The sequence below is a fragment of the Botryllus schlosseri genome, chromosome 9 (assembly GCF_051294905.1).
Source record: "Botryllus schlosseri isolate E-star chromosome 9, Bs_hap1, whole genome shotgun sequence".
Classification (NCBI taxonomy): domain Eukaryota; kingdom Metazoa; phylum Chordata; class Ascidiacea; order Stolidobranchia; family Styelidae; genus Botryllus; species Botryllus schlosseri.
In genome coordinates, this window is record NC_137244.1 from 19,730,364 (window position 1) to 19,741,555 (window position 11,192).

Below are 11,192 nucleotides of genomic sequence, written 5' to 3' on the forward strand. Positions count from 1 at the left end.
GGTAATTGGCGTGAGCTAAACTTTGATCAGGTCCGCAACCTAAGCATTAATAACCCCGATGACGTTGGCTAAACAACGACTAGGCTTCGGCTGTGGCATTATCCTTGAAAAGTTGAAAGCGTTACGGAAAGAAGAGAAGACCATAACAGGATCAAACGCAAAGCAAGGGGATTAGAGTTAATTTTCCTTCCCGTCAAGACGGTCGCGTTGAAGGACGGGCTCAATATTATTACAAAATCTCAGCAGAACACTCATGTGTTTTGATTCTGTCTCGTTCGCATCAAAATAAAACTCCGAGAAAGTTTTTTTCATTCAGAACACGAACCAAAATTGGAATAAAATAGATTATAATCTCGGTTGCACAACGAAATATATTGTTCACCCTCACATGAGTCGTAGCTCTTCTGCTCAATCGGCTTCTGGGTAAGACTGACAACAGTATTTCCACTCAAATTTCGGTTCATGCTTCTTCTCGATACATGTTTGTTACTGCCCCACTGGGCAGTGGGTACCATTTAGTATAGGGATGGTGTGAACCTCTGAAAGGTTCAGGTTCGTGTGAACGCGAACCTTTTTGAAAGGTTCTGTGTGAACGCGAACGTGAACCTCATGACGTCACGTGATGTCATATTGCTAATTCCAAACCTATCTTTCAATGAAGTGATAGCCTATAATAATGTGCACGATACCCAGCGACGACTCGGGCCACATAATGCCACAATGCTGAAGTACATATTGGCGTTTTAGGTCGCTAAATGTATCAACCTATAGGCAATCAGATGATACAATACTCCCATAAAATCAATATCATCCGTCGCTTTGCCAACAATTTCGACGAGGACTTATCCAGGGAATATTAGCTTACGCCTTAACGGTCTTGGCCATACCGTACAATGTATTCGGCGTCTGAGTGATGCTGCATTGATATTGAGCAGAGTGTAAAACATGTTTCTATACTTGCTACCGATATTAGGCTACCCCACAAGTTATACAGCAGTAGCCAATACCTCAATCGCACGGATTTGGCTTTAATGATACAGTTAACATATGAAGTCAAGATTGACCTCGTACGCCTGCTAGGTTTGTTACATCAAAAAACGATATCAATCTCATTGATTGGTTGAATAAGCATCATTCGCTGACTACATGAAGTGTAATTTTTTTAGGATTGTCAAGGTGCATGCTCGCTTTGTGTTGATTTTTCTATACGTAGAGTGACCTGCAGTTAGAATGCAATAAAGTCGAACCAAAGAAGCCATAATGAAGGGAAAATTGTAATTGTGAGGTTCACAGTGCAGAACCTACCAAGGTTCTGTTGTGAACGCGAACCTCCAAATTTCCGAGGTTCACACACAGAACGCGAACGTGAACCTCACGTTCACACCATCCCTACCATTTAGTGACCTCACGGCGCATTAATATATTTTGAGCATTGGTGTTTTTTAAAGACCGGTCCGAGAAAAATTTCATTTTAAAACACGTCCGCAGAGCAAAATATGGCTGCCAGTCACAGCTATAGATGACTTTGGATGCGACAACCATGGAATTGTCTCTCAGCCATACAACGCAAGAAAGGATGTCTTTTTCTTCACCAGAAACCTATACATAAACACTCGTAAAGACCGGCGGTTCCAAAACTATTTTTGTTGACGGCCCCCTTTTAAAACGATCACCGCTCGAGGAGCCCATGCGCATGAATTCAAAATTTTCCAAATTTTTAATTACCCTAAAACCGTATTGCAAGATCCTGTACGTTCAAAATACTGAATACTGAAATCATTAATGTAAACAATGGGCCTGTTGATCTATGACAGGAGTGGGGAACCTTTCTAACTGCAAGCCACATGCCCAGATGTGTTTCTGAAATCGTGAGATTATAGAACAGTGTTTCTCAACCTTTTTGTCTTCGTATACACCTTTTGATCTTTCAATGCCGCTGCATACCCAGTTTTATTTCAAATTTAGCTTAATTATCCAGGAACCGTCATCTGGCTTGTGCAAATATTACCAGTAGGCTAAAAATATCTGTACTCCAGGCAGTAAGCAACAATGCGACTCGTATGCATCATCTAGCGTCAGACTAGTGAATCTAAGTCGATCCAGACTGTGGCACTAACACTAAGCTTCTGGATTTTTAAAATTCAAAATTACATGGAATATATGACAAACAAAACAATAATTTAATTTACTGTTGGTTTATTAATGGAAATGTGTACATCTCGTAATCGAATATAGTGTTGATTGGAATAGAGTTGTAAAAAGCAGTGAAACTAGAATAGCCGAGTTGTGAAAGCAGCGTCATTCAAGGGCAGGGGTGGGCAAACTATGGCCCGCGGGCTGCATGCGACCTGCGACGGCATTTTGTGCGGCCCGCGAAGGCGTCGAGAAATGTACTCGAAATTTTGATAAACTGCGCAGTGCAAATCTAATTACTATAGAGTGTAGGGAGACTTGTTTAAACTTTTTCCCCAATACACCTTAACATGATATTGATTAAATTATATTCTTGATATTGTATATTTTGATTTTATGGTTGGCGCAGTAGCCCGACCTCGGGTCAGGACCCACGCATTTTGAAACGTTTCAGTTGCTAAACATCTGAGAAACGCAAAACGGAAAATAATTAGTTCGGATAGCAATTGTGATTTCGGGTTAGAACGCCAACTTTCAGTGCTGTACTTGGAAAAAAACATTTCGTGCGTGCGTGATTCGTCCTCTTTATGCGCAGTTAGGAGCAAATTGTTCGTAACTTTATCCTCAATTCATTCATAACACAGGGCAAGAAAAAGTATTTTTTTTCAAATATCATAATATGTGAGATCGATTTAGGGGTATATCGGGGGCGCTGAGAGCTGAGTCCGAAATTGGCATTACTTTTATCGAATTGGCTCTATTTTTTAGATATTGCCTCTTCCTATATGCCATGGAAATTAGTATGTTTGTGGGTAATATATAGGTTAACTCACGCTTGAGGAGGTGAATATGGGCTTAGATTAGTTTATATCATCTCCCATGTAATACTAACATGTGCGCTGTAGTGCACTGATAAAGCAATAGTTAGTTTTAGTCTGTAAAGTATCATTAAGAGACTATTTTTTTCGACAGATTACGTCAATTAACACCCCCCTGATGCAATTTGTAATCCCCGTAGTTTTGTGCGAGTCAAAGAGCCACCAGGATGATTGATATTTTTACATGAATGAGATGTAAGGTTGGAACAAAAACAAGAAGTCATAGCAATGCCTCAACATTGACTCTGCTTTATAGCCAATCACCCACTCCCGTGAAATTCCAGTTGCAGCTTTACGTCCCTGCTAGATCTGATTTCGAATGATTCTACGAAATAGGATGTAGTGGAAGATGTAGATGGCAATAGTAGGCCTATATGCTGCATAAAATTAATCAACACCGACTTCTCAACATTATTACGAATACAGAGTGAACCAACGCCTTTTACTCGAGATCAGATAAACAACGAAGGTCTTGACATGTGTTGAGACGACAAAAAAGGAAACTGTGGGGATAACGTGGATGTGATGTTCACGAACGTTCTTGGATCAAGGATAAGCATGAACATAAAAGTTCAGTATCATCGCTTTCCCCAAAACCAGGGAAATATGAGTGAGGAACGAGGTGGAAGGTTTCTCCTATAAATCAAATAAATGGAAGAGAAATATCGAGATAGTTTGGATGCTCATCGCTCACATTATGACTGATTATCCAGCTGCCTATTGCGAGTCTGTCCCCCTCAAAATCGTACAAGAGGACCTTCCTGCAGATTACTTCAAGCTAATTTGAGTTAATAACAAGTGTTGCATCTAAGAACTTCACTAATGCACATCCCCATATTGATTTATTTCTACGAGAAGATTTGAATACTCATTTATAAACGGAAATATTGCTTGCTTGTTTACTTCGTCTGTGTTTACAAATTGTCGTTTTTTTGTAGGTTCTGGCATACTTGGTTTGTTATTACCTAATTACTGCTATTTGTTGTCCACTTCAAGCACATTGATCGGTGTAGTAAGCTTATTGTCACAAATTACAATATATTAGGAGAATCCTATGAATATACGAATAAATGGGGTATGTTTGTGTTCGATATGTGGAAAAGAATCGATTTAAGCAACACAGTTTCGTTCCGCCGATCTAAGTGTTTTACATAAAATGCAACCTTTTGAATAAAATAAAAAAATTAAAATGTCCAAATTCGGTGATATCTTGAAAAATAGAGCGAATCTGCAGAAACCAATGCCATTTTCGATCTCAGCGTCCCCGATTTACCCTAAAATGTATGATGAAATTTTTTTGTTGTCCAAATACAAAAAGCGAAAAGTTGAAGATCAATGCTTTGCTATGAATAACGAATCAACTAATATAGGTAGGCCTGTTTTTGTTTCGATGTCGGAGGTAACGCAATACGTATTACTTGTTGTAATGTCTGGGCATTGTGGGTAGGAGTCATATGACCGCGGTGCGCACTAGTTGCACTAGTGGTGAAGCGGATAAGAGAGCGAGGCCGGAGTGAATAAAGGATTGGAATAATACTTCATATACGTGTGATATCTGACACCGGGTATGATACTACCCTTATCACAATATGACATTATTGTAATGAATTCGTTGCTGCAATTGGAAACATCACTTGAATCCGAACATCTTGATTATAGGCCCAATGCATCAAATTATGTGGTGCAAAATAAATCAACCGAATTAATCAAATGTTTGAGACAACAGTAAATTATGTTCATGGCATCCTCACAAAAGAACGTGAAGAAGTCCTTTGCTAAAACGTATTTAAAGGTAACATGCTGGTTATGATGATGTCAGCGTTGTGCGTACTGAAGTTTAACCAAACGCATAATCAGCCGATCGCTGCTCACATATTCAAACTTCCATCCAGTCCCATAAATCGGCACAACCTACTTCCATCCCTAATTTTGACGAATTAATTAAAGATGGTCACTGGTCACGTTATAAAATCTCGTTCATGTGTCTGACTCATGTGCGTTATCATCAAATGAATGTTTGTATTGTTTTAATCCTTATCACTGTATTATCTTCGTGTCTCCATGGTTACTATACAATCAAATAAAAGTTTGCGTCTTCACTTATAATCCCGATTCTATGATATTGCGGCCTGCGATATATTCAAATTTTGAATGCAGCCTGCGAGCTGAAAAGTTTGCCCGCCCCTGTCCAAGAGGATGGGCGTCGTAGGTATAATTTGTATCAATGGCGTAGTCAGAAAATAGGTTGGGGGCAAATATTTGAAGAGTTGAAGGACTACGAAGTGCTAGCTATAAGCGGGGTGGTAGCAACCCTTTGTCAACTTCCAAAACAAATGGTATTAGGCAACCAACCGGGTGGTCGACACACTTTCTCTAGTGGTTCCACCCCCACCCCCGCCCCGCTACATACCCCATCCTTCTACGGGGAATTTCTTCACTGTCCTTTATATGTAAACTTTCCACACATAGACACTTTCGGTAGCCTCTGTGTTCCGCGATTCGCGAGCGAGCCGGATTGCGTCAGCGTAAGCAGCAAGGCATATCTGTTTATGTCTATCTAGGTCGGCTCAGTAACTACGCACAAAAATCGCTAATATTTGTGTTATGAAAATGAGTGTGCAGTGTGCATTTTCTAAGCTAATTAATAAATTTCTTCTATAATATTGGACTCAATGCAACCCACTAGGTAATAATGGAAGATACTGTATTACCGGTTTATGCAACAACCCATCCTACTAAGAGGGGGGGGGGCATTTTCGGATGCCGTCAGGCACAGGAAATAACATTCAATTAGCAATGAAGTACAAGGCCCAGAGTAACGATATATTCGTATGAATTTACCCAACGTGTTGTAGTACATGGCTGCATGACATTGTTTGGAGACTGCTGAACGACAGAGATGAACTTCCGGGTTATTTCTATGATCACATTCCCTTTCTGAAATTCGATGGCAAGGAAGCGATTGTAAATAGGAAGTCGCACAGGGGGTTAAACTTATCAAGACACATTTTCCGTACAATTGGGTACCGAAGCATGTCGAAGCCAAGTATATATTCATTGTTCGAGAGCCAAAGGATCTTATTGCTTCGCGACATAAAAGGCTTCGCGGGATTATGGTTGGCCGGAGGTTTGAAACCATGTCAGATGCTTTTCTGGAAGGTCGATGCGATTGCATGGATTACTTTGAAATTATGGGTGAATGGCTACAATAAGGAATGGGAGAGTCGCACCATATAATTTTGTACGAAAAAAATGAAAATGAAATAAGACAGGCAGAATTTCTGAATTTCTGAACAAGCGATGCGCGTCGATAAAAGGACACGTCAACTTTTTGCTAAATACCCTACCATACTTAAGATGTGGGATTCCTCGATTCAGTTAAAAATAACAACGGCCTATTATTCGATTCTGATATTTTTTCATTCACTTGTTGTTGTTTGTGGTATTCATGGTGTTTTTCGACAGCAATGATCATTTATATCAGGCCGAAGCATCCTTCCTCTTTTATGTTATAAGTTTTTATAACATAAACAAGCCACAGATATTCTCTAATATGTCTGAATTGCGTGCAAATAATGTTCAATGTTATAAATATCGTTACTAATAACAGTGACTGTTGGCACATACATATCCTATTTTATTGATTATGAGTAATTTAAAGAGACATTTGAAAGCACTTTCTTTCATATTAAAGAACTTGGAGTCGGAGTCCGAGTCGGATCATTTTCATAAACTCCAACCCCGACTCCAGCCAGTAATTTTTCACTACTCCGACTCCGACTCCAAGGAGTGCTAAAAAATTTGTGAGAGACCGACAGTCCGACTCAATTAAGGAAAAAATTAGCGAAACTCCGACTCCGACTCCACAGCCCTGGTGGACACAACCAAATCTCAAGGGCAACTCTAGACGGCGGAACATGCAATACCATATACGTGGACCGAGCGGAGCTGGTGTGATCAGTCGGGTCCTCCCCCCACATCGATTTGGCTAAATCCAAACGAAGTGATCGGAGCTTACAGCTTCGTAAACTAGTAGTATAGTAATTAAATAGCAAAATATATAACTCTGTTATCACCTTAACCAAACCTCTTGTTTTAGTAAAATTTAATTCGAATGTAGTTTATATACTGGTCAACCATTGGCACAGGCTTGAATTGCATCGCATGAATATGTAGGTGGGTATAATGTATTGCATCTTATCAATTCGTTTCTCTATTCTCTATTTTGATTGGTAACTATAGACTGAGGCGATGCAATTACTTACGTAGTTTAACATTTCTACGTATATATGAGCGATATAGCGCCTTCCGGCGTGTATATTTACCTCTATATTCGTTCATCGGTTCAAAATCAATGACCATCCAATCGGTATTTCAAACAGCTAGCAAAATGCAATGACGTAATCATGTCTTATCCCTCGAAAAGGCAACTTGAATTGTGACTTGACTCGTGACTTGACTCGCGTCACCTCCAAAAATCGAGTGATTTGATTCAACTCGAGTCACCTTTGAAAATCGATTGACTTGACTTGACTGGAGGCAAAATGTGCAATGACTTGAAATGACTTGTGAGTCGAGTTAGTGAATTGATCCCAGCACTGAACTGGGATAGGTAAGCTGGTGTGACCATGTCTTGTCCTCCCCACCAATTTGGCTAAATTCAAATCCATAATTTTAGCCAGTACTTAGTAGGCTACGCCAGCTTGCGTGACCAGTCTGCTTAAACCTCCGCCAATTTGGCCTCGGTCCCTATCCAAATATCCACAATATTTCCCAAGACTGACGACTGCTCGGCATCCCTACACCATAGTAGGTATGGCGCGCTATATGGCCAACTGTCCTTAAATCAAAGATTACGTCGCGTTACCTCTAGGGTCCGCAACAGCGAGTCGGTGAATACGTTGGCTTGCATTTTATTGAGAAAAAGAAAACATCAGCAGCATTTAGATGAGAGCGGCGGATAAGAACGGCATCGATCTTACGGCGTCGGTGAATCGTCAGATAAAAGAATGCACGTTGGTTGATCGGCAGATCCTGCCGGCGATCCGAAAGTCGACGAGCATGTCCACATTCAAGTCAAAATATAAGCAATATCTACCAAATAAATAATAGCCTAGTACCGCCTCAACCACGACCTGACCTATCTATCTCATCTTCCGTTACATACCACCCCATTTGTCGGAGGTTTCTCTAGGCTCCTCATCGCCGACCTCACTACCACGGTAGTGCATTGAAAAGCCCGGACTGAAAGTGAGCCGTGCTATAAGTCGGCAGCAGAGACCACGATGGGGACGCATGGGAGTGAGAGACAATGAAGATGGCTGCGAGAGAGACTGATAAAGACGTTCCCAACAAGACAATAAAAAAGCAAAGACCAATGAACTTTATGAAATTCATGTCGTGGGGCACAAGGCCTAGAAAGGCGATAAGCCCCACTGTGTTGTGCCTATCAATACAATACAATACAATACAATACAATACCACCCCATTTTCGCTTGCTTTTTCTACACTATCTTCTTTTACTTTTCATTCAGTGTACATGCCTCCTCTTTACATCTCCTAGGCCAAAGTGGGTGTCTGATTCACAAGACGACTCCAAGTTGTTTCGACACCATCCTATCTTTTTGTTGTATTGCAATTTTTTGTGGTGTATTGAACTGATAAGAATTGCTCGTTTTGGGAAATACACTACTTTTTAGTTGTCTATCTAATGTTCCCTTTATTTTTTCACGAGTCTGCGCGCACTCACCAACTCACTGCGCGGCCCACCGGACAACAGTGTCCAACCAAAAGAAGTCATCACTTAGGAGGATTTTTGTGTGCAGCTTAGATTTTCTGCGCGCAGAGAGCGTGTCAGCACTGCGAAATTGCACGCGCGCGCAGCTTAGAGGAACATTGCCTATAAATATATTTTCCAGTTGTAGGCAATCAAATGACCATATATGCCGTCTCTCGCCCATCGCGAAGCATCGCTAATTGTTGCACTGCAGCACCAATCTTCGGAATCCGATTAAGCACTGAATTCTCTAGTTTCTAAGCCCCGCGTACCAGCCCAAGTGATGCACACACTTCGTACGTATTAAACATGGCCCTAATTGGTCTTGCTGATTTTTAGTACAGGTCTAATGGTTGAAGCGATGGTTCATAAAACCACAAGTGGTCCCTTTTATTTAGTCTGAAGGACGGCAATTTTTCATATAGTTCCTTCCAAAGGAATTTGAGTTTCGTACCTTTGACCGCTAGAAAGCGCTGTTGATATATACAACTGGGTAGTGGGGTATGCCCTTGCGCTATTCCTCGGATATGTGACTCGGCCAAGTAATGTTACTACGTCAGTGCTTCTGAGACTATTTTGCGCGAACCACTAATGGTGCGCATCGCAAGATCTATGTTAGAAGCAATGTCGCAAAGCGAAAATCAATGTACTGTTAGAAATGTCAAACACTATTGTCCCTACGGCGAAATTAAAAGAGTCGCCTAATTTCGTTCTCAGTTATGGTCATTGACTATTGAGGCAAGTCGTATATTTCCTTCGGACTACCTCAAAAGGATGAATTAATGCAATATCGTTCTTTAGCGGCCTTCAGGAAATTGTATTTAGCCCGTTTGACACGCCTTAGGGTTGCTTATTTATTGTTTCGCCATCTCGTTCTTATCAATCGTTCTCGTGTATCCGGACAGGAAACGGTTTTTAACGCGCGAGCTTCTTTGCACGGTGATAATGAGTCGGAATCACGCATTACGCTCATGCGTTAGATGTTGCAATATCATCCTTGAGCAACCTTTATTTCAACATCGATGCAGCGCCATTTTTCTCGCAGCTCCTGACCGGCTATTTCAAATTGCGGCTTTGTCTTTACTCTCATTTACACCATCACTACAGTTTTCCCGACTCCGACTCCATCAAGCGAAAATTAGCCGAACTCCGACTCCACAGCCCTGTGTCTGACACTACACCAGTGACATGCGGTCCAATGAGGCAGGTGAGGCAGCGACTCACCTGTCGTCACGGTGAGTGAGTGAAAATAGTGAAAACCCTTGATGAGTCGATGATTATAGATATTTTCCATCGATGTTCATAAGTAACCAAATTTGAACATGTTTTCACCCAACATCATCAATTCGCATAATTATTATTCAAAATTACAGCGAAAAAGGAGAGGTGAGGCACAGACGCGTCGTGCCTCACCTGCGACAATGCAATTCATCATAAATAACTCGGAATTCAGAATAACTGGTATCAATCATGTGCTATCGTCACACTGATTCCGAAAATCCAAATATTAACAGTGTCAGAGCACCAGAACCCTCCAAAATCGCCAAGGAAGGTGACATTCTGCTATTATACAGACAAACAATAGCCAGGTGAGACAAAAACGAATCTGCCTTACGCATTATTCGCTAACAGTTGGACAATCGCAGCACAGTGAAACGCGCTAGCGATTTCGGAATCCAACAGTCTAGTAGAAATAATATGGTAGCGACGGCCGATACATAATGCGGAGCAAATACGTTCCCTTACTTATGTAGCTGTTATGTATTTACCATCCATAGCTACGTAAATTGTGGTATGTGATAGCCAGGGCCGTAACAGCACTTCGTCAGGCCCCCCCCAAAACTTTGGTCTTGGGCCCCCATAGGGTCATAGACCGAACTTCTGGGGGGCTTCGCCCCCCAGACCCCCCTGCGGCGATACCCTGTTCACCACTATTTATTATATTCGTTGGGACTTTCTTTAGTGAATCAGCTTTAGTCGCCTAAGCGCGCGAAGCGCGGGAAATTTCTAGAATTCATGACTGGATCGGTCAGTATGATCGGGAATTGCATATATATTGTTCTCAATTTTTATCTTCTCTCTGCTCACGTAATCAGATTTGCCGGTAGAGCTGAGTGAGGTGTGTTTGAAAAGGTAGGACCACTCAATAGTAATTAAACATCTTCGGGCGTATACCCGTTGGCAGGAACGAAACAGCACCTCGTCAGGCCCCAAAAAACGTGGGTCTTGGGCTCCCATAGGGTGATGAAACGACCCCTCCATCACGTTGTTCGCGTTTGTCACGAAATCATCTGTACTGTATTGTGAGCCAGCACGAGGCGCGAAAATTTTCGTTAATTTATGATAAAATCGGTCAATCAGATCGGCGATTGCATATATATTATGCTATCAATTTATTGTCCTCT